The sequence below is a fragment of the Mirounga angustirostris genome, unplaced genomic scaffold (assembly GCF_029215605.1).
Source record: "Mirounga angustirostris isolate CCGP_5_RB_7025 unplaced genomic scaffold, mMirAng1.0.hap1 SCAF_15, whole genome shotgun sequence".
NCBI lineage: Eukaryota > Metazoa > Chordata > Mammalia > Carnivora > Phocidae > Mirounga > Mirounga angustirostris.
This window is the reverse complement of record NW_026991723.1, coordinates 47,061,878-47,069,292: the sequence shown is the minus strand read 5'-3', so window position 1 is coordinate 47,069,292 and position 7,415 is coordinate 47,061,878.

Here is a 7,415-nt window from a genome sequence, read left to right as displayed (position 1 = left end):
AAATGGGTTACATGGCCTTTCCTGTGTCATACGGCCATCAAGCGGTAGTGCCAGGGTTCACTTTAAAAAAAAAGTGTTTTTTTGTTTACTCATTTGTTCAGTCAACATTTATTGAGCACCTATTATGGCACCTTGCCAGGGGGAGGGAGGAGAAAGACATCAACTAACGAACACACAAACATATGACTAGAAATTTTAACACCAATTTCATTGACTAGAAGGTAGTATTTTTTCCAAAAGATAAATGCATGCCACAATAAGAGTACACAGCATGGATTGTAAGACTTCTGGATTTCGGATGATAAAATGTCAAGACCTGGGTCTTCAGATGGATGAAATGGGGTAAAAAAGTGGTGAAGAGAAACTCCATGGAGACCTCAGATTGACAGACTCACGCTTGGCCTTCCATTACGTATCTGGCAGCAGGAGCTGAGCCTCTCAAGGTTTAGGATATTTTGCTCTAACCTTCGCAGCAAGCATGTGACAGAGCCAGCAGAGCGTGGTCCACAACCACAGAGCCGGCCTGGGGGGTCCTGACAGAGCTGCCCCCCAACTACGCCCCACCCAGCTTTCTGAAACTCCCCCACAGTGGCTCCAGAGGGCTGTGAAGTAGCTACTGACCACCACCTGAACCAAAAGCAGCTCCAGCTTCTCTACCACAGCAGGGGGAGGCTCTAACTTCAGCTGACACACACAGGCCATGCTGCCTCCTCTGCAGTATGGGTACCATACCTTCATGACTTTTTTTTTGAGGTGCAATTCATACTACATAAAGTTAACAATTTTGAACTGTACAATTTGTTGGCATTTAATAAACTCACAATGTTGTGCAGCCATCACCATTTATTTAGTTCCAAAACATTTCGATCACCTCCAAAGGAGACCCTACACCTATTAAGCCTACCCATTAAATCCTCCCTGTCCCCAGGCCCTGGCCACCACTAATCTTCTTTTGTCTCTATGGATTTACCTATTCTGGACATTTCATGTAAGTGGAAGCATACAATATGTTGCCTTTTGTGTCTGGCTTCTTTCATTTAGCTTAATGTGTTTGCTGTTCATCCATGTTGTAGCATGTACCAGGACTTCATTCCTTTTTATGGCTGAGTAGTATTCCATTACTTACTCCATCTCATAATGAATATTTGGGTTGTTTCCACCTTTTAGGTATTGTGACCAGGGCTATATTCGTATACAAGCATTTGTTTGAATACTTTTCAATTCTTTGGGGTATATACCTAGGAGTGGAATGGCTGGGTCATGTAATAGTACTCTGCTTAACTTTTTGAGGAACTGTCAAACTGTTTTCCACAGTAGCTGCCCTATTAAATATTCCCACAACAATATACAAGAGTGGAATAGCTGGGGCCTATTATAGTACTCTGCTTAATTTTTTGAGGAACTGTCAAACTGTTTTCCACAGTAGCTGCACCAATAAATATTCCCACAACAATATACAAGGGTTCCAATATCTCCACATCCTCAATAACACTTGTTATTTTCTGGGTGTTTTTTTTTTTTTTTTTTTTTAAAGCTATCCTAGTGGGTATAAAGTAGTATCTAATTGTGGGTTTGATTTGCATTTTCTTAATGACTACAGATGTTGAACATCTTTTCGTGTGTTTATTGGTCATTCACGTATTTTCTTAGGAGAAATGTCTATTCAAGTCCTTTGCCCGTTCTTAAATTGAGTTGTTTTTCTTTTTGTTGTTAAGTTGTAAGAGTTCTTTGTCTATTATGGATATTAGACCTTTATCAAACATATGATTTATAAATATTTTCTCTCATTCTATGTGCTGTCATTTCACTTTCTTGATGGTGTCCTTTGATGCACAAAAGACTTTAATTTTGATTGAGTTTGTTTTTCCCTATTGTATAAGGTAGGACTCTAACTTCATTCTTTTTCATGTGGATATCCAATTGTCCTAGCACCATTTGTTAAAGAGGCTATTCTTTGCCAATGAATGATCTAGGATCCTTGTCAAAAATCAATTGACTATAGAGGTACTGGTTTATTTCTAGACTCTCAGTTCTATTCCATGAAATATATGTCTGTCTTTACATCAGTTCTACACTATTTGCTTACTGTAGCTTTGTAGTATGTTTTGGAAAATGAGAACTGTGAGTACTCCAACTTTGTTCTTTTCCAAAATTATTTTAATCTGTTTTAAGCTTTTATCTGGGGTCGCTTGCAGTTCCATATGCATTTATGGATTAGCTTTCCCATTTCTACCAAAAAAAAAAAAAAAGGCCACTGGGATTTTCATGGGGACTGCATTGTATATGTAGATCATTTTGGGTCCTACTGCCACCTTGACAATATTAAGTCTTCCAATTCATGAACACAGGATGTCTTTCCATTCATTTAGTCTTTAATTCCAGCAATGTTTCATATTTTCAGTGCACAAGTATTGCATGTATTTGGTTAAATTTATTCCTATTTTATTCTGTTTGATGCTACTGAAAACTGAATTGTTTTCTTATTTTTTTTTTTTTGGACTGTTCATTGTTAATGTATAGAAATACAACTGATTTTGAAGTGTTGATCTTTTATCCTGCAGCTTCACTAAAATTGTTTATTAACCCTGATTGTTTTTTAGTGGATTCTTTAGGATTTTCTACATATAAGATCATGATATCTGCAGAGAAGGATAGTTTTATTATTTCTTTCTAATATGGATGTCTCATTTCTTTTTTTCTTGCCTAATTTCTCAGGTTAAAACTTTCAGGACAATGTTGCTTGTAAAACTTTGAATAGAAGAAACAAAAGCAGGCATTCTTTTCTTGTGCCTGATATTAGCAGGAAATCTCTATCTTTCACCACCGATTATGATGTTAGCCTATGGTTTTTTCAAAAGTACCCTTAATCAGATTGAAGAAGTTCTGTTCATTCCTACTTTGATTTTTTTTTTTTTTTTACCATGAAAGAGTGTTGGATTTTCTCAAATTCTTTTTCTGCATTGACATGATGGTATGTTTTTTCCTTCATTCTATTGATATATTACATTGATTGACTTTTATATGTCAAACCCCTTGCATTCCTGAGATAAATTTCACTTGATAATGGTGTGTAATTATTTTAACATTCTGTTGGGTTTGGTTTGCAAAGACTTTGTTGAGGATTTTTTTTTTTTTTCATCTATATTCACAAGGGTATTGGTCTGTAGTTTTCTTTTCTTATAATGTCTTTGCCCGGTTTTTTATCAGGGTAATGTTGGCCCCATCAAATGAGTTAGGAAGTGTTCAATATTCTATTTCTTAGGAGAGCTAGAGAAGGACTGGTGTTAATTTTCTTTAAACATTTGATACAAGTCACTAGTGAAGCCATCTGGTCCTGGACTTTTCTTTGTCAGGAGGTTTTTGACGACTGGTTTAATCTGTACTTGTTATAAGTCTGTTCACATTTCCTTTTTTTTTTTTTCCTTGAGCCAGTTTTGCTAGTTTGTATGTTTCTAAGGAATTTGTCTATTTTATTTAGGTTTGTTAGCATACATTGTTCATAGTTTTCTCTTACGATCCCTTTTATTCCTTTAAGGTTGCCAGTGATGTCCCCCTTATGCTGTGTTTAAGTCATCTTTTTCTTGATCAAGAGTTCACTTGGTTGCTGTAAACCTGTGACCACTTTCCAGAGTTCCCACAAAGTCAATTCTGACGCTAATCTTTTTGGTGTTTCTGTTTAGGGATGGGCTCGTGGAGCTTCCAACCCTGCTATTGGCACTGATGTCACTTCTGTTTTTTGTTTTCTATTAGAGTATAATGGCCAACTGCCTCTGATGCACCAAGTTCCTTCCCCCGTACATCCCGCCTGACTGGGATTCAGTGCCCCACTACTGGCCTTCCCACCATCTGGGTATCTGTCCCCCACCATTTCTCTGAATATCTCTAGCTCTGATACCAAGCTATGTCCCCTCAAATGTTTTCCACCTTCCCTCCTCCTCCTCCCGCTCCTCCGGTTTGTAGGAGCTCGCTCTTCTTTGCTCAACTCTCCTGAGCGCGCGCGCACCACCCCCGCTCCCGGAGTCACTCTCCTACCCTTGGCCAGCAGGCTCCGCTGTGGCGTGGGCGCCTCCGGAACCGCACTGGCGCCGACTCGGAAGCCCCGGGGCCTCAGGCCAGGCGGCGCTTCCCTCCGAGGCCCGACGCTGCCCGAGCTCGCGGAGGCTCCACGTGCGCGTCTCCCCGCACGCCGAGCGCGCGCACGCCCGCGCGCCCACGCCCGCGCCTTCGCGGAGGGACCTGGGAGTGAAGCGCAGGCCGGGGCCCGGGTCGCGCGGGTGGACCTGGGTGGCACAGGTGCCCTGAGAAACGCGAGGTCGACTTTCCCTGGTTAAGAAAGGAAGCGAGGGAGAAAGGAGGGTGCGAGGAAGGGAGAAGGAGGGAGAGCGGGGCGCGGCTGCAGGATCGCAGCTCAGCGCTGAGACAGGGGCTTTCCCGTGGTAACCGACCAAATGTCCGAACCGACAAGCCGCGGGGTATGTAGGGCTGGGGGGGGTGGGCAGGTGGGAGGGAGTCAAGATAAAACATCGAAAAGGCGGTGATGGACTGCAGCGTTTTAACGCTTGGGTTGGAGCGCAGCCTGGCTCCGGCAAACTGAGAACCGGGAAACGGTCCTGGACGCGGCCACGCCTCTGGGACCTGAAGCGGCCGTGAGCGTCCCTGGGCCCCGCGCACCCCCAGGCGGCCGGGTGGGAAGGGCTGGCTCCCCAGCTCTTGCACCTCCTTTCAGGTCTCACAGACCTGGTTTAAGCAATAACACTCAACTAAATAAGCAAATAAACGTATTTTTAAATGACTGCATTATTATAAGCCACCTGTTTTCCTACTCAAGCTTTTCTTTTGAGTGAATTGTCCTGCGACAGTCTTCTGAATTCTCAGTTGTCTTTTCATCAAATAGCGGACATAATACTTTGGTGTTGCCAGTCCTCTCTGTAGATAATTTGGTCTTAGAAAATGTTTCTCTTGAGAGATTGCAGCCGAAGAACAAGTCTGAGAAAATCGCTCTCGGGGCAGCTGGGTGGCTCAGTCGGTGAAGCGTCTGCCTTCGGCTCAGGTCATGATTCCAGGTCCTGGATCGAGCCCCGCATCGGGCTCCGTGCTCGGCGGGGAGCCTGCTTCTCCCTCCCCCACTCCCCCTGCTTGTGTTCCCTCTCTCGCTGTCTCTCTCTGTCAAATAAATTAAAAAATAAATAAAATCTAAAAGAAAATAAAATCGCTCTTACATGTTTTCTGTCTATGGACTACTCTTTGAGATTTCTTTAAAGTTTTTCTGAACATATTGAGAATAATCAATCCCTAACCTCTGTCTCCATTTAGATGGATAATGTAGCTGCCCCAGATAGTACTTGCACTCTTGTTTACTAGAAAAAATGTATGTGAGATCTGAAGGAGAGATAGAGTGAGGAGTTCTAACTGTAAGTAAATTTCCCATTCACTAATTCATTCCAGAAATAATCATTGAGCACCTCTTGTATACCAGGCACTGTGTTAGGCAATAGGAGTAAAAGGCTCATCATCTCAAAAGAAAGATTAAAAACAAAACAGGAGGTATGTGTGGTGGTCATAAATCTTCCCATGTTCTGTTCTAGTTCTCTCCTGAGAGAGTCCTTCCTCCCCATAGCAGGGGAAAAAATTATTAACAGACTAAAACCATACCTGGTCCCCAACCAAGCTGAGCCTTCTTGATCTGGTAAAGATCACCAAAGATAATTTTTAATGAGTAAGAGATCAAATCAGCATGTTCTACCCAGAAGAAGCTAGTGATAGTATTTTTTTCTTTCTTTCTTTTTTAAAGATTTTATTTATTTATTTGTTAAGGAGAGAGAGAAAGAAAGAGCACAAGTAGGGGGAGTAGAAGGCAGAGGGAGAAGCAGGCTCCCCGCTGAGCAAGGAGCCCCATGTGGACTTGATCCCAGGCCCCTGGGATCAGGATCTGAGCCCAAAGCAGACACTTAACTGGCTGAGCCACCCAAGCACCCAGTATTTTTTCTTTATTGGAGATGAGGAGCGAGAAAGAGAGAAATCGTGTTCCTCTCATTATAAATCATCTAATGGACTGATTTGGGGTGTGAAAACTGTTGTTACAGGTGAAATATGAAGTTAGCAACCCAGGAAGTAAATCTCAGGATCCTTCTAACTACCATTTTTTAAGTAATCAAGTCTGATAAATTGCTATACGATTTTAAAGCTATTTTAACATGTAAAAAGTTTTTATTAGTTGTCATACTCTCAAGCTTTAGATAGGAACAGCAAGGCAAAATAAAATTTGGCCTTACACATCAAGGAATCTATATAGATGGGACACTGAGAAAACTACTTTGCATATAGCTAAACAATAATCAAATAAAATGTTTTCCTAAGGACCCTTGAAATGAGATTGATGAAAGGAGGGAAGGGAGAAATGGGGAGACAGTGTATCTCTTTCTGCCAGGGAAAGTACCTCAAATACATAGCTCTCAGAAAGGGGCAGGTGTCCACTTGGTCCACCATTGAACCAAAGGTGGATACTTCTGCAAAGTGCAATCAGAAAGTGATCCAGGGTTGTGAGGGGCCAGTCGACCCCAAAGCAGAGTTTTCTGCTACATGGAAGAATAGAATTAATAATTTCCATGCCCATCCTAAATGAAGTATATTAATCATGTATAAAGTTAAAGAAAAGGGGCTTGATTTCACAGTTTCAGTTAGAAGGTAGTACTGTTCCAGGAAATGGGTCGTTGATGCAACTGTGTTACCAACCCCTGGGCAAAGTTAAAAATAACTAAGTTTGTCTATACGCAAATAAGATCATTTTTTTTTTCCTTTTCATTCTTTTCCTCTTGTGCAAAGTGTTTTCATAGTGTCAGATATAATGTGGATAATATTGCTGAGGGGGGTAAATTTATATAACATCCACAGAGAAAAATTAGCAGTATTGATGAAAAATTTAAAGGGACATCTCTTTGATTCAGTAATTCCACCTCTAGAAATTATTCTGCAGACACATTTACATATGGGCAAAATGGCCCATGTGTAAGAAGAATAGTAACTATAGTTTTGTAATAACAAAAGATACAAGAACATTTCAATGGCCATAAATGAGGAGAGATTAATGAAATTATGAGGCTTCCCTAAAATTAATAATATATAGCTATTAAACAGAATGCAGCAGATCTAGCAAAAATGTAGTCATTTTCAAGGTACATCATGAGAGTAAAAAAAGAGAGTGGTACTGGAAAATGTATGTAAAATAGTTCAAATTAAATTTTATTTTATTTGTTTATTTTTTTTAAAGATTTTATTTATTTATTTGACAGAAAGACAGCAGAGAGAGGGAACACAAGCGGGGAGTGGGAGAGGGAGAAGCAGGCTTCCTGCGGTGCAGGGAGCCCGATGTAGGGCTCCATCCCAGGACCCTGGGATCAGGACCTGAGCCAAAGGCA